Genomic DNA, 23,492 nt, shown 5'->3' with positions numbered 1-23,492 from the left:
AAGAACCTAACTGGTATCCACGAGGATACAGGTTCCACTCCTGGCCTTGCGCAGTGGGTCAAGGATCTGGCATTGCTGCAAACTGTGGTGTAGGCCTCAAGCATGGCTCTGATCCACATAGCTGTGGCTGTGGAGTAGGCCAGCAGCTGTGGCTCCAATTTGACCCCTAGCCTAAACTTCCATATGCTGCAGGTGCTGCGTAAAAAGAAAAAAAAAAAAAAAAAAAAAAGAACCAAATGAATCATCCCACTGAAATCTTGACGTCAGCCAGACTGCTACCCCCGAGTTCATGTCCTACAGCCTTTAACCTGATGCAGAAGCTGGCAGCCTGAGGCCTGAGGTCCAGGATGCTGTGCCTCTCACACACCTGTGGGGTTTGTCTCACCTGAGCGAGGGTACGGGACTCCTCTCTTTTCTTGCTGAGGCGTCAGATAGACAACCAATGTGACAGGAGGTGCTTTTCCATTTGCCAGTGTATGACCAGCTTACGAAAGCTGGGCTGACCATCAAAGAGGCTTCACTGAGAGGTACTGCCAGGCAAGACCATCTCATGTCTGTTGTCAGTCAGGGGCCCTTGACTCCACAGATGCCTGTAGTTGCTAAGGGACTTTTTACCACTCCCACTCATATTCCCCTTTCTTTTTTTCCTCTTCTCTTCTTTTTTTCTTTTCTTTCTTTCTTTCTTTCTTTCTTTTTTTTCTTTTTTTTTTTTTTTTTTTTTAAGGGCTGCACCCACTGCATACGGACGCCCCCTGGCTATGGTTTGAATCAGAGCTACAGCTGCCAGGCTACACCACAGCCACAGCAACACGGGATCCGAGCCTCATCTGTGACCCACACCACAGCTCACAGCAATGGTGGATCATTTAACCCACTGAGCAAGGCCAGGGATCGAACCTGCATCCTCATGCATACCAGTTAGAGTCATTCCCACTGAGCCACATTGGGAAATCCTTGTATTCCCCTTTCAATGAAAAGCAAGGCTTCCCTCCCATCTAGAGAGGTCCCACGGAAGTTGACATGGAGTTGTCCTGGAGGTTCAGTTATTGCAATGTGGCCAATCCTCGTCCAGGCAGCTTGTTAGACATGCAGAGTCCCAGGACCCACCCCTGATCAGGTGTGGGTGGGGCTAAAGCATCTGCACTTTCAGCAAAGGACTGTGGGGGATTCTGGTGCAGGTGGACACAAAACTGCATTCTGAGAAACACTGGAACGAAGATTCACTCTCCGAGCCTGTGTCTCCCTAACAGGTCCCTTAAAAGCTCAGCACATCTACCAGATAACATGCCCCAACCACCCCAACTATGTGCTGTTATGTTGTGTTAGGTCTTGGGAGAGAAATAGACAAAGAAGTGTGACGGCTACTCCTTGTCTTCTGGGAGCTGACCTCTCCAAAGGGCCTGCGCAGCCCTCACAGGGAGGAGGAAGGTGAAAGGAGCGGGTGAGAGGGTCTCAGGTTGAGGAGGGGACGGTGGAAAGCAGCGAGGGGGCTTCACTGACTCGAACCCATGGAGATCTTCATGGAACTCAGTGCAGACCCAGCTCCGACTTGCTTGATACTGTTTATAGCGTGAATAATGGGGTAATTATTTGGTGATTCACTAGCTGTCTGGAGAGCCTTATCACATCCTTGGGGAAAAACATCAGGACCCCTTAGTAAGACGGGGATTTTCTGAGCTGGCGTCCTGCCACAGGATGCCCAGGAGGGAAGAGTGGACCCAGACCCTTTAGTGCTGGCACAGGAAGTCAGCCCAGGAAAACCCGCCCTGTGTGGGAGCTGGTATGGACTGAGTTTTGGCCAGGTGCTGTCCCCACATTGTCAGGAAGGTTTTGGGTAAAGAGGTGAATGGTGGGGAGTTCCCACTGTGGCTCAGCAGGTTACGAACCTGACTAATAGCCATGAGGATGTGGGTTCGATCCCTGGCCTCACTCAGTGGGTCAGGGGTCCGGTGTTGCCGTGAGCTGTGGTGTAGGTCGGAGACATGGCTCAGATCTGGTGTTGGCTGTGGCTGTGGTGTAGGCTGGCAGCTGTAGCTCTGATTCAACACCTAGCCTTGGAACTTCCATATGCCGCGGGCGTGGCCCTAAAAAGACCAAAAAAAAAAAGAGGTGAGTGGTGGACAGGAACGTTGGGCCAGCCTGGAGAAGGAGCTGGGATGGGGAAGGGGTGTCCTGAGTGGGAGAAGCTCCAGGTTCCAGTGTGGAGTTGGGGGGGGAAGCAGGTCACTGCGGGCAGGGAGGTGCAGTGTGGGTGTGTCCCGGAGGACAGGCTGCCAGGAGAGCACATCCACAGAGGGGCAAGGCCACCGCTGCCCTTCAGGCCACTCTGTGGTGGCCGAGCCGCTGGACAAGAGCAAGGCTCCAGGTGGCCTGGGACCGAGGGCTGCGTGGCTTCAGACAGCTTGCTGGGCGACGAGCCGACAGGAGAGCGGAGACTAACGGGAAAACCGGGAGCTCAGTTCCGCTTCCGGAGGCTTAAAACCAAGCTGTATTTCTAGCCCTGGTGACACCTGTCCGGAAGGAGGGGCCCAGGGCTGAAGTGGGGGGAGGCCTCAGCATCGGGATCCGGGCTGGGTGGACAGTGGCTTCTAGATACTAGCGATGCCAGGGCCTGGGGAGGAGAAGCGAGCAGAAGGGCCGAAAGGAAGGAAAGTGGCTTCGGGACCCACGATCCAGCGGCCTGGGAGTTTCCTTCCTGTCACCTGGAGCCGGTTAGCGAAGGATAGAGAGCATCCCTCCACGGTTCCAGAGGCCGGTCCCTCCTCTTTGTACCTGCATGAAGCCAGCGCCACCTTTGGCACAGGAAGCCCTTTCTTAAAGAAACAGGCACAAACTAGGTCAGTTTCAGGGATGGGGTGTTGCAATGCTTGTAGGGAGAAGCAAATGCGTGTTGCAACGAGGGATGGGCAGACAAGTTCGGAACCATGCCCCCCGCCCCACCCGCACTCGGCTTAACGTTCTCTTGGTTCATATCACAGCTAAGGGATAGTTCCAACATTTTTTTTGGGGGGGGAGGTTATTATTACCTTTTTATGAGTGAGCACTGTTTTCCCCCACACACCCCTTTCTATCTGTTTCCCAGTCGCAGTTCGGGACGGACCAGCAGTGATCTCCGAGCCTTGTGGGATCTCAGGGCTACAGGGTCCTGCCGATGGGAACTTCGAGGAAAGGAGACACAAGCATTCCTTTGCTTGCAAAGGCTGGAGCTGGAAGAGGCCTCCGAGATCACTCGTAACTGATGGCGTAGCTGAGATCGGGCTGTGTCCACCGTCTGGGAAGAAAGTCTTGGTGTCTCTAAGAAGCTGTTACAGCAAGGTTATTCCCAGTATCTGAAAAACCTCCAGAGAAGCAGATCCGTGGTTTCCTTTGACAACATTCATCAGCATCACCATTTCTGAGGCCCAGGAAGTGTGTGTTATTCATCACATTTTAATGTTTTTGTCTTTTTTTTTTTTTTTTTCTTTTCGTCTTTTTGCCTTTTCTAGGGCCACTCCTGTGGCCTTTGGAGGTTCCCAGGCTAGGGGTCGAATCGGAGCTGTAGCTGCTGGCCTACACCAGAGCCACAGCAACAGCAACGCGGGATCTGAGCCACGTCTGCAACCTACACCACAGCTCACGGCCACGCCGGATCGTTAACCCACTGAGCGAGGCCAGGGGTCGAACCCGCAACCTCATGGTTCCTAGTCGGATTCGTTAACCACTAAGCCATGACGGGAACTCCTGTTTTTGTCTTTTTAGGCCTGCACCTGCGGCATATGGAAGTTCCCGGGCTAGGGGGTGAATCAGAGCCGCAGCTGCTGGACTACACCACAGCCACAGCAACGCTGGATCCTTAAGCCACCAAGTGAGGCCAGGGATGGAACCTGCACCCTCATGGATCCTAGTCAGGTTCTCAATCCGCTGAGCCACAACGGGAACTCCTGGGTCTTCCTTTTTTCATGTCTTCATGGGCCACCTTGTATGTCCCTTCGCAACGATGCCCATCAACTTGGGGGCTGGAGTCAAGGCGTCGTCAGGACCCCAGCAAACGGGTGAGTAGGTGCTGTTGACTAACTAGGGGCAAAGCACGCAGACTAGCTTCTGAGCCTGGGGTCAGAGCTGCCAGCTTTTGGCAATGGCTCTTCATGGATCACATCTGGCCCTTTGGTGCCACGGGCTGCACGGTACACTACCTGTTGGCTTGTTAGAGGAGGGGAGGTCGCTCAGGAGGGGCCGGTGGGGGAAAATAAACAGCAAGAAGACAATTCCACCTTCAATGCCTACCATGATAATGAATTACTCGGGGTGAATTGATGGGGAAATACCCAATATTCGAAAATCCTAAAGCAATAGGGATTATTGAAGGCTCATCCCGTCTACTTTATTTGGCTGCAAAGAAAGGGATTAGGAGGAAATGCCTCTCTGTGTCCTTTCCTGGGCTCAGCTACATTGCGAAGTTCCTCGAGGTTGCGTGGAGGTTACGAATGCAGCAAATCCCAGACTCTCCACGTGTTTGCTGCTGGGGCAGCCGGCTGAGATCCCAGCTGGGTGTTTTTGAAATCCCCGCCCCCACTGCCGCCCTGGGTTGGTAGATGCTTCATTAGTTCTGTTCTGCTCAAAACCCCCTGGGGATGGAAAAAAGCAACTCAATTCCTTTTTGTAGCAAAACACTAGTCATTACTGTTATTGTTGTTGCTGTTCATGGGGGTGCTGGGTGGATTCTGGATCCAGGGCCACCATCACAGGGCCTGGGTCCTTCCACAGCTCCAGGGGCTTTGCAAACCTGTACACATCGGAGCCCCAGCACATGCTGGCTGGCTAGAGAGACGCAGAGAAAAACGTCAGAAACAGAAGGATTTTTTTTTTTTTTTGTCCCTTGACGGAAATGGGCATGCCTGCGAAATCGGATTCTCAAATACGAGATTATAGAATCCTTCGTCCTTCCTCTCAGGTGACCTGGTTACAAAAGAGAGCATTTTCTTAGCAGGGCTAAGGCGGGAGCAAGGTCAGCAGGAGACACTGAGCTGTTTTCTCAGGACGGGGGCTGCTTTGCTCTCAGACGGCCCTGTTTTCTCTGGTCCAGTCCTCCCTTTTCCTCCTCCAAGAACAAGTACAGCAGATAATCTCTGTTGAGTTCCAGGCTGTACATGGACAGGTGCTGTGTAAAGGCAGCGCGGGGCAAGAGGGAGGTGGGAGCAGGGTCCCAGCCCCCACGGGGCCTCTTTATTATTATTCATTTTTAGGGCCGTGCCAGTGGCATATGGAAGTTCCCTGGCTAGGGGTCAAATCAGAGCTGCATTTGCTGGTCTATGCCACAGCCACAGCAATGCAGGATCCAAGCCACATCTGCGACCTATGATGCAACTCATGACAACACTGGATCCTTAACCCACTGAGTGAGGCCAGGGATGGAACCCATGTCCTCATGGATACGAGCGTGGTTCTCAAGCCACTGAGCCGCAACGGGAACTCCACCCTCAGGTGCCTCTTGAGAAGAGAGTTAAACAGGTAGAAGGGGACAGGGGGTGTCCTGGGCAGACGGACACTGCAGTCCAAGTTCATCTAGGACAGACATTGCAATCCTCCAGCACTAACTGCCCCGGAAGCCTTGCTGGGAGGAACCGAAGGTCACCGAGGAGCTGATTAGGGCTGGCGGTGGGGATCTTCTCTTTCCGTCTGTCCCTTCCCCTCTCTGAGCTCAGAAGCCTTGGTGGAGACTGCCCATCACTCTGTTTTTACTTGCAGTGCCTGCTGGCAAGTGGAATGATTCAGCCTGACTGCTCTTGACTAAATGCAGTTTTCACGACAAAATAGGCATCCTTCCCCCACCTCCTCCCCGCCCAGGACTGCTAAGAAGGGGACCTGAAGTTGCCCGTGGAAATCAACCTTCTCAAGTGTAGACGTCAGCTTAGGGGGGCCATGAGGATCGACCCCAGAGCCCTCAGCCTTCCACTTCTTTCTCTGTCACTAGCAGTTTAACTTTAAGCAAATGAAATCATTAAAAGCGAAACAATTCAACTTTTTTCCTGACTTCCCCTTTCCAAAAATGGAAGTATCGTTGATTTATAATATTGTGTTAGCTTCAGATGTGGAGCACAGTGATTCAATATTTTTGCAGAATATATTCTATTGCCGGTTATTACAGGATGTAATACTCGGTTATTACAGATAATGGATATACTGTGTTGGACAGTATTTCCTTGCTGCTTATCTATTTTATTTAGAGTAGTTTGCAACCCCATGTCCCTAATCTGTCACCCCCTTCTTCCCTCTCTGCTTTGGTAACCCAAGTTTGTTTTCTTTTCTTTTCTTTTCTGTGCCTGCCTGGAGCCTGGGGACGTTCCCAGGCTAGGGATTGAACCTGCCGCACAGTAGCCACCTGGGCTGCTGCAGTGGCAAGGCTGGATCCTTAACCCCATGAGCCACGAGGGAACTCCACACGTTTGTTTTCTAGATCTGTGAGTCTTAAATGACTACGTTTGCAATGACTAAATCGATCATTTACATTAAAATTCAGCCAAAAATCATCTCGCAACCACAGCAATGGCGATGGTGGCAACAACATCGGAAGACGAAACCCGACAATGTATTGCCGACTGCTGTTAAGATGAAGGGCGCTGCAACCCTCATTCTCCACAAAATTGAATTCTTTCGCACTGGGTTCTCAACTTCGAACGGTCATTTATTTCATCAAATGTTTCTGTTTGTAAAAGGTTTGGTGTGGGATAGCTCAGGTTTGTATCTGGCTCTGCCATGTGACAACCACAGGACGGGGGAGTTTCTCATCCTGTGGGGACCTCACTTTTCCCCCCTGGCCGTGGCTCTGACCATACCTGTTTCTTGGGATGGCTAGAAGATGAAAGGAGACATCAATCGTGAAATGCTTAGCAGAGCCCTGGCATGTGTTAAGGGCTCAATAAATAGGGTTAAGGATCTGGTTCTTGTTTATGGGATCCACACAGGAGGTCTGCTATTGTGAGACGTGGCGAGGCCTTTCCCTGTCTCTGCAAGGTTGGGGCAGGCTTGGCTTGCAGGAGGGGTGGGGTGGTGTTAGTTGCTTGCCATTTTATTGATTTATGTTTTGGCCACACCCATGGCAGGCAGAGGTTCCCAGGCCAGGGATCAAAGCTGTGTCATAGCATCGGCCTGAGCCACAGCAGTGACAATGCTGATCCTTAACCCACTGAGCTGCCAGGGAACTCCAGTTTCCTTCCACTTTATTTATTTATTTATTTATTTTTAATATATTTTTTAAAATTTTCCCACTGTACAACAAGGGGGTCAGGTTATCCTTACATGTATACATTACAATTACATTTTTCCCCCACCCTTTGTTCTGTTGCAACATGAGTATCTAGACATAGTTCTCAATGCTATTCAGCAGGATCTCCTTGTAAATCTATTCTAAGTTGTGTCTGATAAGCCCAAGCTCCCGATCCCTCCCACTCCCTCCCCCTCCCATCAGGCAACCACAAGTCTCTTCTCCAAATCCATGATTTTCTCTTCTGAGGAGATGTTCATTTGTGCTGGATATTAGATTCCAGTTATAAGTGATATCATATGGTATTTGTCTTTGTCTTTCTGGCTCATTTCACTCAGGATGAGATTCTCTAGTTCCATCCATGTTGCTGCAAATGGCATTATGTCATTCTTTTTTATGGCTGAGTAGTATTCCATTGTGTATATATACCACATCTTCCGAATCCAATCATCTGTCGATGGACATTTGGGTTGTTTCCATGTCCTGGCTATTGTGAATAGTGCTGCAATGAATCCTTCCACTTTAGATCCATCACTCACCAGTTGTGCCGTTGAGTGAATAGTCTTAGGGGAGTTCCCATTGCGGCTCAGTGGTAACAAACCTAATAACCACGAGGATGCCAGTTCGATCCCTGGCCTTGCTCAGTGAGTGGGTTAAGGATCAGGTGTTGCCATGAGCTGCGGTGTAGGTTGCAGATGGGGCTTGGATCCCACATTGCTGTGGCTGTGGCTGTGGCATAGGCTGGCAGCTGTAGCTCTGATTTGACCCCTAGCCTGGTAACCTCCAAATGCTAAAAGCTGGGTCCAAAAAAGGCCAAAAAAAGAAAAAAAGAAGAAAAAAAAGAGTAAATTAATTGACTTACTGCTCTGTGCCTCAGCCTTCTCATCTCTAAAACAAGGAGACAAATCATACATACTTCATGAGGTTGCCACGAGAATGAAGGGGCTTCATATGCACAAAGCAATAAACAAACAGTTCCTAGCACTTGGAAAACTCTCAGCGCATGTTAACCATTTTAATTTATTATATGACTCACTTAACACATTCGAGTAAAATTACAATCTCAGTTCCCAAGGGGAAATGCAGTTTCTTCTCGGCCCCTGTGACCCTCCGTTACTATAAATTTTAATAAGATACAATTCCTGATGTTGTAATAGACTTTTTTTTTTTTTTTTAATGTCATTACAGCTTCCTGCCATGGACACATCATTGCTGACATTAGTAGGTGTAGGAAGACGTTGTGGTCTGGCTTATGTAGCAAAAGTGTTTGTGGGAGGTTGTTTGATTAGCTTTACTAGTGCATTTCATGCACTGCACATGGGCCGTCCAACATTCTGGAAAGAGGCCATGCTGGTTGGAAAGACAGACGATCCCCAATGAGCCTTCATTCTCTTGCGGATTAGAGGAATTCCAGCTAACGTTTCAAAGGGCTGCCACCAAATATTTGGTGGTATTCTCCCTGCCACTCCCAGGGTTCTCTTGACGCTTCCCCGCCCTCCTCCTGCCCGGGGTCTCTGAGGCGGAGAGAAAAGGACATATCTGAATTGTCGCAGTTTAGATTTTATTCGTATCAAATTTACACCCGCACATAGTTTAGAGTCAGCTTACAAGACTCATCCTGACAAACAGCAGTCCTTTGCCCAAGATGCGCTGCTACGGTCTGAATATTTATGCTCCCCCCGCCCTGCCCCCCGGCAAGTTCAAGTGTTTAACTCCCAAAGCCCCATGTGATGGTGTCAGGAGGTGGGGCAGGGGATTGGGTCCTGAAGGTGGAGCCCTCCTGAAGGGGATCAGTGCTTCATCAAAGAGACCCCAGGGAGTTCCCTGGTGGCTTAGCAGGTTGAGGATCTGGCATAGTCCCTGCTGTGGCTCTGGCAGCTGCTGGGGCACGGGTTTGATCCCCCCAAATTAAAAGAGGACCGCCCCCCACAGCAGTCCCTGGACATCTTCCCTTTGTGAGGACACCGTGAAAAGTCTGTGACCTGGACGCAGGTCCTGATTTTAAACTTGCAGCCTCCAGAACCGTGAGAAGTAAATTTCTGTTGTTTGTAAGCCACCCAGTCTGTAGCATTTTGTAGTAGCCGCCTGAAGGGACTCAGCCGCCCTCTTGCATTCTCCCGATTCTAGAGGAAATTTCTTTCAACTGCTTTAACTATTCTTTTTGGTATTAATCTCCATTTTCTTTAAATAAGATGTTTCTAAAGGCTCTTTCTTTTGGCCGCACCCTTGGTGTGTGGCAGTTCTGGGGTCAGGGATCACAGCTGCACCAGAGCAGTAGCAATGCTGGATCCTTAACCCTCTGAGCCACCAGGGAACTCCTGATTGTCTTGTTTTTATGCCGTTTTTGTTTCTAATGATCACTGATCCCACAACCTTCCTTTCACTTGTTCTACCCTCCTCTCCTATTCTAATTCATCAGATATGCTCTTCCTTCCTTGTTTTGAAAGGGCTTTCCGTCTGATCACCAGTGTGGAAACTGCTTTCCAGCCTTGAAATCCCCTTTCCCCCGTGGGGTTGGACCCTGTTCCTCGTCTCCCCGTCTCCTGCTTGTCTTCCCCCTTGCTTTCCTCACTTCACTTGTGGCAGAGCCTTCTCGCAGCATCCTTAGAAGGGAGAGGAATTTTTGAGACCCACGTGTCTGAAAATGTCTTTCGTTGATCCTCAAACTTAAGGGACAGGCTTAGTGTTACAACTCTTGGTCGTAAATACTATTTCTAACGCATTTTCAAGGCATGACCCCAAGGTCTTCCGGCCCCAGCACTGACATTGAGATGCCTTTGTCCCCTCTGATTCTTGGTCCTTGGTATGTTTCTTTTCCTCTCTTCAATATTTTAGGATTCTAGTCCCTTCCTTCCTTGCTCCCTTGCTCCCTCCTTCCCTCCTTCCTTCCTTCCTCTCTTTCTCTTTCTCTCTCTCTCCAGTGACTGAGATTTCACAAAGATGGGCCGTAGTGTGGCTCTTCTTTCATCTCTTCTGCTGGGCATTTAGGCTACTCTGATCCGGAAACGCATGCTCCTCAATTCTGTGAAATTTTCTCGAATAATTTATTCGAAAATTTCATCCTTACCTCCTTTTCCTCTTTTCTTTCTTTCTGGAATTCCAGAGCCGCTCTCTAATTTCCTTTTCTATTTTTTTTCATCTTTAGCCACTATGTTCTGGGGCATTATCTGGACTTATCACCCTTTTATTGAGATTTTAACTCTTGATACCACACTTTTAATTTTCAAGAGCGCTTTCTTGGTTTTCCCTACTTTTAAGGAATGTTCTTTTTGTATATAAATAATGATTTTTTTTTCCGAAGAATTCATCGTCCTGCATAGTTTCTCTTTTCTTTTGCTGCTTTCTGCTAAAGGCTTTTTGTTTGAGTGTCTGTTGGTATCTTAAGAGGAAGAAGCTAAAAAAGGGTAGTTGGATCCCCTATGTTCTAGTTGGGTCATTTATTGGGGGAACCTCCCCACATCAATTTTTGTGTTATTTTCCCTTCGGCTCGGCAACTTATCCAAAGAACACTCTAGTCTCCAGTCTAGATGAAGAACCCTACGTGACAGCATGCTGAAAGAAAAGGGCCAGACGGCTCATTTGCAGAAGGCAAATTTTAATTTTAAAATGTGAATAGTAATTAATTAATCTTCTTAGAGTTTGGTCGATATACGGTGCTGTGCCAATTTCTCCTGTACCGCAGAGCGACCCACATACATTCTTTTTCTCAGAGCGTCTTCCATCACGCTCTGTCCCAGGAGACTGGATGGCGTTCCCTGTGCTGTACTGGGGGACCTCATTGCTTCTCTCTATTCTAACTGCAATAGCAAACTGTAACTTTAATCCATATGCTTTCTTGTGCCATCCCTCCCTTTAAGCTGTGCCTTGGGTACCCCGATCTAGAGATCCTCCTTGTAGCTTCTGCACAGGTGCCACCTTCACGCTTCTGTGATGGTGGGAGAAGGTGGACCCCCGGCTGCAGAGAATATGCGTCTCCTTCCTTCAGAAGTCATTTTCCACACGATTTCCTGTGCAGAGTCCCAGCTCCGGTCTCACTCCCAGGGACCCCCCCCCACCCCCGATGGTACCATCTGAGCCTTTGGGGGTTTCAGTGGTAAACCTGTGATTGTGTCTTTGACTTCCCCTCTGTGGTTTAGGATCCAGGCAGCTTATGTCTGGCAACTCAGTGGCGCTGCCTATGATTCAGCGTATTCGTAATGGCTAAGTCCACACCTTCTTCCTTTGATGTTCCACCTTCCAAACTTTGGTCTCCTCTCCCACAGCTTTGTCCTTGTGGATTTACTTATTCCTTAGAAGAAATCTCTTTACTGTTTTTTTTTTTTTTTTTTCTGGGGTTTCTGGAGAGAACAGAGATGATTGCATGTTTTCAGCTCATTTGTGACTGGGAACCATGATTGAGGATATTTTGGGGAATGTTGACACATAAGTGAGTATTGGATTATTTTAAGGGGTTACATCAATGGGATATATGCTTATTTTAACTAAACAGCCATTGACCAACGTAGGCAAAGGTAGGAGATTTTATATTTTAATTATTCTGATTTTTAGAAGCGCTAAAACGTCACTTGGAAACTAGCCCTGTGAAAAAAGGCCAGTGTTCAACCTCAGCTTCTGTTTGAAAAAGATCTTGCTGACGCGCTGATGGCCACGATAAAGGCAGAAAATTCTTATTTTTTTGAGGATGATAGAGAGTTGGGAAGACATTTGTTACTTGCTTGAGAAGGAAGTTTTGACTAGTGTTTTGAGCCAGGATAATACGAGTGAAATAACTCATCATTTTCCAATATCCACATTAACTAGCATCCATAAGTACAAGTTTCTTCTTTCCTTTTTTTCAAGGATCACCTTGTCCCATCTCATGGTTATTCAGCTGGATTACCTTCCCCCAGTTAGGGTATCATGGATTATGTTTAAAAGTTTCAACTGAAGTTCCAACTTAGAGGCGCAAGACTTTCTTTTTAAAATCTGGACCAAACTTACACCATTGCCTTTGTGGGTCTAGGTTTCTATTTTTAACTTCTTAGTGCCTAGTGTCCCATTCCTACCCCGGAGTTACTTTTTCTTTTTCTTTTTCTTTTTTTTTTTTTGGCTGCACCCATGGCATGCAGAAGTTCCTGGGCCGGGGGTTGAACCTGTGCCATAGCAGTGACCACACCAAATCCTTAACCTGCTGAGCCACCACAGGTCTCCAAGGGTAACTTTTAGAAATGCGACATCTAACACAACATTGTAAATCAACCGTATTCAATAAAAAATAAAAAGGTCTAATCTAAGTCACCCAAGAGTGAAGTGAATGACTAATCGGACTGGATGTAATTCTGTGCTACCTTCTACACTTTATGTAAATGTCCCTTGAGTGCTAAGCAGAGTTATTATATAAGCAACCCTTGCAAGCTGACTGATCTTCAAGAGATGAGCCTGCAGGATGCAGCCGAGGGAAGGAAACGGTCGCTCCCCACCCCTTGGCGCAATCTCTCACTTCCAGCTCCTGTTAATGCAACACGTGTTGGAGACGGCTGGGGTCCTCTTAGGTAGTGATTCTCCATAACGTATCCCTGCTGGCTAAACCTCGCCAGCCTTTAAAGATCATCCTGAAAAATCAGTGTTCAGCTTAGAGTCTTCAAGCCAGAAGCGTTGGTAGAGATGGTTCAATTCCCATTCATAGGGAAGCGACAAAAGTCAAAGCTGGGAAGTGACTTGCTTAAGTTCACACACCCGCACCCAAGACGCTGATTTTAAAGGACAGTTTGGCTGAGAGCTGATGAGTCCAAGTCTTTGTGAGAAGAGGGCACAGGCCCTCAGTTTACTCTTTCTGTGGCTGTTTATTTTTGTCAATGGAAAAGGGCAAAGATGTGAACAGAATGTAAAATCGTGTAAAAAATGGGGTACAACTTTTTTTGTTTGTTTATGTATGTAGGTACGTATTCATTTTTTTTTTTTTTTTGTCTTTTTAGGGCTGCACTCACAGCATATGGAAGTTCCCAGGCTAGGGCTGGAGTCAGACCTGCGGCTGCTGGCCTACGCCACAGCCGCAGCAATGCAGAATCCGAGCATGCCTGTGACCTACAGTGAAGCTCATGGCAAGGCTGGATCTTTAACCCACTGAGCGAGGCCCGGGATCAAGTTTCTGGGGCTGCAACTGGGCCCGGTCCCACGTGTAGCTGTCGCCCAGATTTGGTGAGCAGAAAGAAGAGCCTCGATTGGAAAATTGTTATTTATAAATGAAAACCATTCTTGGTGTCTCTCAGATTCAACTGGATGCCCTACATAGTCTCTGACGATGAGGAGGGAGAAACACCCACGACTGGGCTCCTTCTCCAGGGCCCTGGAAACTTCGGGGGCACCTTCCCTCTGGGAGGCAGGGGACAGGCTAAAGGGCAGAAAGGAACATTAAAAGTCAAATCCACATTGGGTCTGGAGTCCCCCACAACCTTACTGCGATGACAAATGCACAACCTGTGATCCAAATGGCTCATGGGATTGGCGGGCCAAATGATCCACTTGGCTGGGAAAAAGAAGCCGCGTTTGATTGACTTGACCTGTTCAGAAAGCACACCATTTCCGGTCTCTTTCGCTGCCACTTACCAGCAAGGCTTGCTTTGGTTTGCATCCTCTAAGAAAAAAGAAGCTCCAGCAAATGGCATTTGGTTCTGTGCCTCTCCATGAGCAGTTAACAAATTAGCACAGGGGAAGCTTTTGCAAATGAGAGGTTACATTTCCTTGTTTATGTTGGAAATCTCCCTGGGTCTCTGTCAGCAAACGCGCAGCAACATTCTTTCCGAGTTGGGTTGGCTTTCAGCTGGTTTGTTATTTTTGTTTCTTTTGTTCTTGCTACGGGCCTTCGGAGTGACCGTCTCTCTCAGGGTGGACAGAACTCTTGCCCGGGGTTAGGGGAGCCTTCCTGGGGCAGGAGTGGGAGTTGAGTGGAAGGAAGTTTGCCAGAGAAAATACAGGATGCCCCTGATAATTTGCAGTTCAGATAAACAGTGAGTACTTTTCCAAAAAGTATAAGTATGTCCCAAATATTGAGTGGGACATACTTATCCTGAAAACAGTCCCTGTTGACCTGAAATTCACATCAAGCTGGCCTTTCCTGTATTTTTATTCACTGAATGTGGTCAGGTGCAGAGTCTTCACAGTGTGGGGAGCACGTTTCCCAGCCTGAGACACCTCAGGGCTGTAGGAAAGGGCTGCTTTTCGCCCTCTTCCTCCCAGGCTGGGCCAGACCAGATTTTACTCTGCACCTGAGCCTTGCTTTCTCTTAGGGTGAGGAGGGTGGGCACAGACCCAGTAATCGAGATAAAGAACAAGTGGGATATTAAAAGAAAAGTAAAAAGTGAACGATCCTGTCTTTATTACAATTTTTTTCATATTTTATATTTTTCAAGGGTATGATTTTTGGATCATAAATATTTTGGTTGAAAATATTTCATTCAATGGTTGTTTATCTTAATTACTGCCTTGTTTGACAGCCTTTCCTTTTTTTTTTTTTTTTTTTTTTTAGGGCCACATTCGTGGCATATGGAAGTTCCCAGGCTAGGGGTCGAATCGGAGCCACGACCACAGCCACGCCGGATTTGAGCTGCGTCTGCGACCTATATTGCAGCTCTCGGCAGTGCAGGATCCTCGACCCACTGAGCGAGGCCGGAGATTGAACCCGAATCCTCATGGACACCCGTCAGGTTTGTCTCTGCTGTGTCCTCATGCCGGTGGACACCTTTTAAAGTTTTGCTCCTGAGGAGGTGGGGTGGTAGGGATGCTAAATGCCAGCCTGCGGTCCTATAAAGAGCCATGCTGGCGCTCTTCATTTAGAATGGAAATACGAGCTTTTTCCATTTTATTTGATCTCTATTTACATATAGATTTGGAGACACCTGTGGCCTTCCCTTCTCAGTTTTAACATGGTGGTTACTTTGAACTCGAGTTTCTTACCTGCATTGCCCCAACCTGTGTCCAGGAAGCTACTTCTTGGTCCTAATTTCCTTCTTGCAAAGCAACAGAGATTCTGATCTCTTTTATGTCTGTATGTATGTATTTAGTTTTTTGGTTGCACCCCCAGCACGCGGAAGTTCCCAGGCCAGGGATCGAACCCACATCCCACAGCAGTGGCAACGCTGGATTCTTAACCCGCTGGGCCATCAGGGTACTCCCCTGTCTCTTTTGCAGTTTTAGACCTGCAGATAAGATCTGCGGATAAGACCGTAGCTCAGTCCAGTGGCAGAATCTTCCTGAAGAAGCTTGCAGAGGCTGTTGGTCTTGGCTGCATGGGGGCAGGACTGATCGGTACTGACTTAATGTCTTTTTAGTATCATCTTGCTGAGTATTTAAAAGGACATTTGTGGGTTACTATTCAAAAAACGTTCCAATATCATATTCAGCTGATGGCTGAATGTGCATGAAATAAATGTTCTTTAGCAATACCCCTCGTTGGCATCCTTTGGGCGATCATTTTATTAGCACTTGACCTCTGGGGTGTCTAGGAATTCTTGATAACCGTGGGCTGTGCAACCCTTGATGGGTGTTTATAAACCCAGTGCTTTAGACTCACCAAGTGGGGTAATGGCAGGAAGACTAGTCAGTTACATCACCCGTTCACGCAACAGTCAGGTGGATCGGCGCCTGTACACACGCACGCACGCACCTACTCTTTCTTTTTCTCTCCACGGCACACACATTTACAAGCGGAGATTATTAGAACATTTAAAAAATGCAGAAGAGGGAGTTTCCATTGTGGCTCAGCAAGTTGCAAACCTGATGAGTGTCCATGAGGATGCAGGTTTGATCCCTGGCCTCGCTCAGTGGGTTAAGGATCTGGCATTGCCAAGAGCTGTGGTGTAGGTCACAGATGTGGCTCAGATCTGGCATTGCTGTGGCTGTGGTGTAGGTCAGCAGCTGCAACTCTGATTCAACCCCTAGTCTGGGAACCTCCCTATGCTGTGGGCATGGCCCTAAAAAGCGGGGGCAGGGGGAGTGCAGAAGAGGAAGAGGCCAGGGCACCACTGACATGGGCTTAAAGAGAGAATGAATGAGTGAGTGGACAAAGACATGGGGTCAGGAGGTAGAGAAGGGGCGGGTCCGGGAGGGGCGGGTCCAAGTGGGGCGGGAATGGGCCACCCGTCTCACCCGCTGGGTGTTCTGACTCCAAGTCCGCCTTGCAGCGGAACAACTCAGCTTCTAACGACCGCTCCCAATACGCAGCCACGGTTTTGGTTTTGCATCATTGAATATCTTTCCAGTATCCTGAAGAGGGGTCAGCCAATGGGCCTATTTAGCAAATAGAAGTGATCTCGAAAATAAATCGGAGGTGTGACATTTTAATAGGTGGTGTGCATTGAACTTCAAATCTTTAAAATGAGCAATGGTGATGGAACAATTTTACCTTCATCTGTTTATCCTAAGAAACTTGAATTTGAGCAAGGAGCAGTTGGCAGTAATGGTCCCTGCAGAGTTGTTTTTATATCAGCAAAAGATTGCAAACAGCCTCAGGACAATAGAGGAATGGTGAAGTAAATGATGGGATAATTGTATAAAGCAATTGTGTGCACTCATTGAAAAAATCACTTAAAAGAATATTTAACAACATGGGGAATGTCTATTTTATTACATTAGATTAAAAAATTACAAAAGAATAAAAGAAGTATTCCCATATTAGAAAATCTATCATCCACCTATCTCATCTATGTATTTATTAGTATTTTAAATGATTTTGATTTTTTCCATTATATTTGGTTTATTGTGTTCTGTCAATTTGCTACTGTACGGCAAAGTGACGGAGTCACACACACATAATATACATTCTTTTTCTCACATTATCCTCCATCGTGCTCCATCACGCAAGACTAGATATAGTTCCCAGTGCATATACAGCAGGATCTCATTGCTCATCCAATTCTCAACTATTTATTAACAATCATCTTTCTCTCTGTCTTCTGTCTGTCTGTCTATCTATCTACCTATCTATCTATCTATCCATCCTTCTGTGTGATCTAATCTATATCAAGAGGGGGAAAATCGAGGCAGTACAACAAAGTGTTGATAGCAGCAATTTTCATGTGATGGTGGGAATAGAAATAGTCTTATTCTTCTTATTTACAGTTTTCAATCTTTTTGTTTTTTAGTGAACATATATTATTTTATAGTGATAAGAAATTAAGGGTTTTTAACATAAAATTTAAAGTTTAAATTAGAAAACTAATTTTTAAAAATTTTTAAAGGGAAAAAAATCCAGATTATAAAATAGTTATGAGGAAATTGATCAGAATATGTGTGTGTGTATATAGAATATAGATTATATGGATATAAAAGATGTGTACATTTTCTATGTATGTCTGATAAAATTTCAGGTTAAAATATTTTTTGTGATAGAACTTTATAAATCAACTATAAAGGAAAAAATGAAAATCTTAGAAAATATATTTTTTGGTATCTTATGCATTTTCTATGATAAATATGTATTGTTTTTGAAATCAGGAAGCAAGGTACAATAAAAAGTAAGTTCAGGCATAACAGAGAAAAAATGTATTTAAATTATATGTCATACTATTCTTTCTCTCCTGATCTTCTCATGAGATACTCTTAAGACAACAATTTTATAAGGAAGTTACATATAAAAGATAGTGCAAACTTTTAGTTATTCTTTTTTTTATTTCTAAAGTTTTATTGAAATGTAGTTGATTTACCATGTTGTGATAATTTCTGCTGCGTGACAAAGTGAGTCGGTTATACATGTACACACATCCATGCTTTTATTTTTATTTTTTGCTTTTTTTTAGGGCCGCACCTACAGTGTATGGAGGTTCCCAGGCCAGGGGTCGAGGCAGAGCTATACCTGCCAGCCTATGTGACAGCCAGATCTGAGCAGCCACACCACAGCTCACAGCAAGGCCAGATCCTTAACCCACCGAACAGGGCCAGGGATCGAACCCACATCCTCAAGGATACTAGTCAGCTTCTTAACCCGCTGAGACACCATGGGAACTCCACATCCATTCTTTTACAGATTCTTGTCTCATATACATCAGCACAGAATATTGGGCAGAATTCCCTGTGCTGGCAGCAGGTTCAGTTCCTCTTATACCTGGATCACTGCAGACTTCAGTCAACTACTTTTTCATGAGGATTTTCTCCATCCCATGGACAGTGGCTAGAAAAAAAATTTCTAAAGCACACAGACAGGATCATGTAGCAACCTTGTTCAAAAACATACAATTCTTAAAAAATCGTTAAAAGTTCCTTAAAATCCCTATTAAAATCAGGATACAGTCCACCTGTTTTTGTCCTTATTTGAGGCTCTTCACCGTCTCGGAGCAATCTCGCTCTCTCCTTTCAGACTTTACAAAGTTCATTTATCCATTAACACCTGTTTAGTGAGCTCTGCCTTTGCGAATATCCGGTGCTGGGTGTGGATACATGGTTTGTTCTAGCCAGACTAGACAGGGCAGCTTTCTCATTTATGACCTGGGATTACTCATCGCTGCGTTTCCTCTTTGGCCACTTTTTCTTTCTTTTCTTTTTTTTTTAGTATTTCAATTTTTTTTTTTTTATTGGAGGTTAGTTGCCTTACGTTGCTGTGGTAGTTTCAGGTGTACAGCAAAGTGATGTGGTTGTAATATACACATACCCATTCCTTGTCAGGTTCTTGCCCATGGAGGTCATGACACAGTATTGGGTGGATTTGCCCGTGCTCGACAACCAGTCCTGGTGGATTATCTATGTTATACAGTAGCGCGTGTATGTTAATCTCAGCTTCCCCATTTATCCTTCCCCCCGGCGTTTCTCCTTTGGTAACCATTAAGTTTGGTTTCAAAATCTTTGAGTCTGTTTCTTTTTGTGAATGTCTTTTTGTATCATTTTTTATTAGAATCCACTTTCTTTTTATGGGTATTCTTGCCTCCTTTTCTGCTTTTGAAATCCTACCCATTCTTCAGTTCCAACCCTTGATGCCTCTTGATATTTCCAGTTGGGGATGGTCCTTTTTTCTGAGATCTCGCATTTCTTACAGCTCTTATCCCACACTGCGTTTCACGGATGCTGGGACAGACTTTCCGTGTCAGCGATTATGCTGGAACAGGGTGGGAGTGGGGCTTGGGGGAGTAGAGCCGTGGGGGTGGCACTGCAGACAAGAGCGGCTGTATTAGCATCTCTGCTGGACCAGACCCGTGGTCGTTCATAGTAGCATATTAAAAATGGCCATCACTTCACTCATTTTTAGTTTTGGTATGAAATTTCTTTGGACTTTTAAAATTAGAGCATCAGAGAGTTCCTGCTGTGGTGCAGTGGGACCAGCTATGTCTCTGGAGCGCTGGGATGCAGGTTTGATCCCCGGCCCAGCACAGTGGGTTAAACATCCAGCATTGCTGCAGATGCAGCTTAGGTTCTGACTGCGGCTCGCGTCTGATAGGCAGAACTTCCATAGGCCAAAAGAAAAAAGAAAAAAAACAAAAAACAAAAAACCCAGAGCATCAAAAATAGCATGGGGAGTTCCCGTCGTGGCGCAGTGGTTGACGAATCCGACTAGGTTTCGGGTTTGATCCCTGGCCTTGCTCAGTGGGTTTAGGATCTGGCGTTGCCGTGAGCTGTGGTGTGGGTCGCAGATGCGGCTTGCATCCTGTGTTGCTGTGGCTGTGGCGTAGGCTGGCGGCTACAGCTCCGATTCAACCCCTAGCCTGGGAACCTCCATATGCCGCGGGAGTGGCCCAAGAAATTGCAAAAAGACAAAAAAAAAAAAAAAAAAGCATGAATTCCATATTGTGACTGCTTTATGAGATTGTGTGGAAGTCCTTACAGCCGTTGAACGAATGAATGTGAAAGAATGAATTAAGAACTACTCCCCCGGCCCGACCCAGTGTACATTAGAGTTCACTCGATGTTTTACATTCTATGGATTTTCTACAAGGGTATAAGGACATGTACTCGCCATTATAGTATTTTACAGAGCAGTTTCATGGCCCTAAAAATCCTCTCTGCTCCATCTGCTCACTCCATTCCTTCCCCAACCCCGGCAAGCAGTGAACTTCTTACTGTTTCCATTGTTTTACTATTTCTAGAATGTCATAGGGTTGGTATAGTATGTAGACTTTTCCGATTAACTTTTTTTTTTTTTTAACCTAGCAATATGCACCTAAGTTTCCTCCACGTCCTTTCATGACTTGATAGCTCATTTCTTTTTAGCCCTGAATACTACTCCATTGTCTGGATGTATCATAGTTTATTTACCTATTCACCCACTGAAGGACATTTTAGTTCCTTCCAAGGTTTGGCAATTTTGGCCAAGGAGCGTGATTGCTGGATTGCATGGTAAGAGCATGTTTAGTTTTGTTAGACGCCGCCCATTTGTCCTCCCACGTGGCTGTGCCGTTTTGCATTCCCACCGGCTGTGAATGAGAGTTCCTGCTGCTCCACAGCCTTGTCAGCATTTGGTGGTGTCAGTCCAGATTTTGGCCATTCTGCTAGGTATACAGTGGCATTTCATTGTTGTTGTCATCTGTTTTGCATGTGATGTTGAATATCTTCCCCTCTGCTTATTTTCTACCTGTGCGTCTTCTTTGATGAGGAGTCTGTTCAGGTCTATTGCTTCCTTTAAAAATCGGGGTATTTGTTTTGTTACTGAAGATCCACTTTGGACCCCAACGTGTGTTTTGGGCAACGAGTTCCAATGCTTCCGAGTTTCAGTGACCTACAGATGTCCATCACTGTCCTCGGTCAGGGCGACACTGTCCATCACTGATTTGCTGAAAATGACAACTTCTTGCCACGTAGGGTTTTTGAGAAGACATTTAAGCCAGTGTTTGGTTTTCCACGGCAACCTGACTTTCCTTTCCCTCCTTGCCCTCTGTGTGACCTTGTGAGTGAAAACCGAAAGGCTGATTCTAACCCGGACATCTGTGTTGAGCTACTTGGAATCCTGGACTCTCTATGTCCAAGCTTTTTTTTTTAATTTCTTTCTTTAAATTTTATTTTATTTTTGTTAAAGTATAATTGATTTACAGTGTTGGGTCAAGTTCTGCTGTACAGCAGAGAGACACGGTCTATATGTATGTATATGTGTGTATGTATAGGTACAGGCACAGACACATTCCTTTTCTCATATTATCTCCCATCATGGTTTATCCCAAAAGTTTGGCTATAGTTCCCCGTGCCGTACTGTAGTGTCAAAGCTTTTATGCACGTGCCACCCTTTGGCCTCGACTTCCTTCCTTTCTTCCACCTTACGAGGCCATTGGTCCTGTGCTTTGCTGGCTACTTCAGGCCCATCCTCCAGGGTGTCCTTCCAGACTCTCTCTTCCCCAAACCAGAGTAAGGACTTCTTATCTGGCATCCTTCCTCTGTCACAGCCCTACCACAGGGACAGCAATTGCTGTCCTTGCTGGCAGACCTGGGTTGGGAGCTGCCAAAAGCAGGTTGGATGCTGGCTCCCCGTCTTGTTTACATTTGTCTCCTCCATGTCTGACAGACATGGGGCAGATAGGAGCTAAAGGAATTCAGTCGTTCCCTAGATGCTTACGCAGCACCTGCTCTGCACTGGGATTTGCTTTATGTGCGTGGGCGTCATCCGTAAAGAAAATGGAAAGAGATTCCTTGCCACGAGCAATGGACACTTCTCGTGGGCAAGAATGACCCTCTGAACAGGTGAGCATAAATGAAAGCTCCAAGGGGGCAAACAGGATCCTGTGTTTACTCGTTCACAAGGTTATCAGGGATTTACATGACTGCAAATGCTCGTGTGCCCCCATGTCTTTCTGTGGCTTGGTAGCTTCTTTCTTTTGAGCACTGATGTCCCACATGAGAGGTTCTGTCTTTCCAGGATAAGGTCAGACATTGCCCTCTTGGCCCCCTCTTGGCCCCCTTTTCTGCCTGGGTTTCATCAATCAAACGCAGCTACGTGAGCGACTTAGATTTAGAAGAAAATTTCCAGGGGCTAGAGCTGCAGCCCCAAACCAGTTTGGGGGGGCCATGGAGGCCCCCAGAGGCTGCTGGTGGGAAGCTGGGCTCCGAGGAGGTCCCAGTGTTCTGGAATGTTCCTGCAGAAGGTAAGGTCTGCCCTTGGCTGGCTATCCTTCAAGCCTGGTCCTCCGGCCTTCTGGAAGCTTCCGGGAGCTTTTATCCAACAGCTTTTATATATTTTCTGCTCAGACCAGTTAGCTTGGGTTTGTGGCTTGCAACAAAAGGCCCTGGCAGGTGCAGACCTCTTTCCTGGGTGTTCCGGGAGCCTGGGCCTTCCCACCCAGGCTGCATTTAATCAGTCTGACTGCAAAGATGACTTCAACTCATCTAGGATCCTGCCAGAGCTGTCTCTTGATTGGGAATTAGAAATCTCCCAGCCCTGAAGGGCAGCAGCTGCAGTAAGAAGGGTAAACTTCTACCTTGGGCTGAAATCCAAATTTCTCTGTATGTAATTATGCCAGAATTCAGGTGAACCTCCAAACTGGGTTGACTCATAGTCCATGATATATAGGCAGGAAAACACCAGATGAGCTGCTGTCATGGTGGGTTTTGTCCCCCCCTGTACTTTGAAACATTGTTGAATTATTTGTCCTCTTTTATTTGACTGCAAAAGACTCGGTTCTTCCAGGCATCATGCTTTATCTGCTTGCAAAATAAATACCCCAAATGACTAGGAGCAAAGGACTATAATTAAATTATGGAATGCTGTGATGGACACTCTGAGGATGGGGGGGAGCTGGTGCTTTGTCAAAACAAACCCCAAATTTCCAACGACCAAAAAGTTTGGAGGTGGCCAACCTTGTCCCCTGTGCCTCCGAATCATCAGACAAGATCATGGCTACATCCCAGCCAGGAAAACCCTGCCCGAGGTGTTTTTGTTGGTTCTGCGTTTTCCATGTTGAAAACTTCCCTATGCTCTCTCTTTTCCCAGCATCTTTAGGTCTGTCTGAGACAGGGGATAGCGTGGCAAACCCAATTCTCTTGTTCGCTGGGGGAAGAAAAGAATGCAGAATGAATATAAAGTCAGGAGATGGCACACAGAGGCCGGAGTCCCCCCAACCAGGCCATGTCCCCTTTCGGCTGGGTATCTCATTCAAACCTGTTGGTTTAGCCTTTCTTCTCTCTGGTCTCCGAGGCACGCAGCTATGCTGGTGGTCCTCACTGCCTTTGCTCACTCTCACTTTCATTCCTTCCAAATCTTCAGACCTTCCCCCATCTCTGGCACATCCTCAGCTGCGTTCAGGGCTCCCTAGGGAATTTTGAAGACTTGAACTCATACTTTGAAACTTCCAGGGGAAGGAGGGAGACC

This window comes from Sus scrofa, chromosome 10, assembly GCF_054392235.1.
Source record: "Sus scrofa isolate SSC_HxYL_T2T_F1_AM1 chromosome 10, Sscrofa_HxYL_maternal_Yorkshire_Landrace_v2.0, whole genome shotgun sequence".
NCBI classification, from domain to species: domain Eukaryota; kingdom Metazoa; phylum Chordata; class Mammalia; order Artiodactyla; family Suidae; genus Sus; species Sus scrofa.
This window is presented reverse-complemented; position numbering follows the sequence as displayed.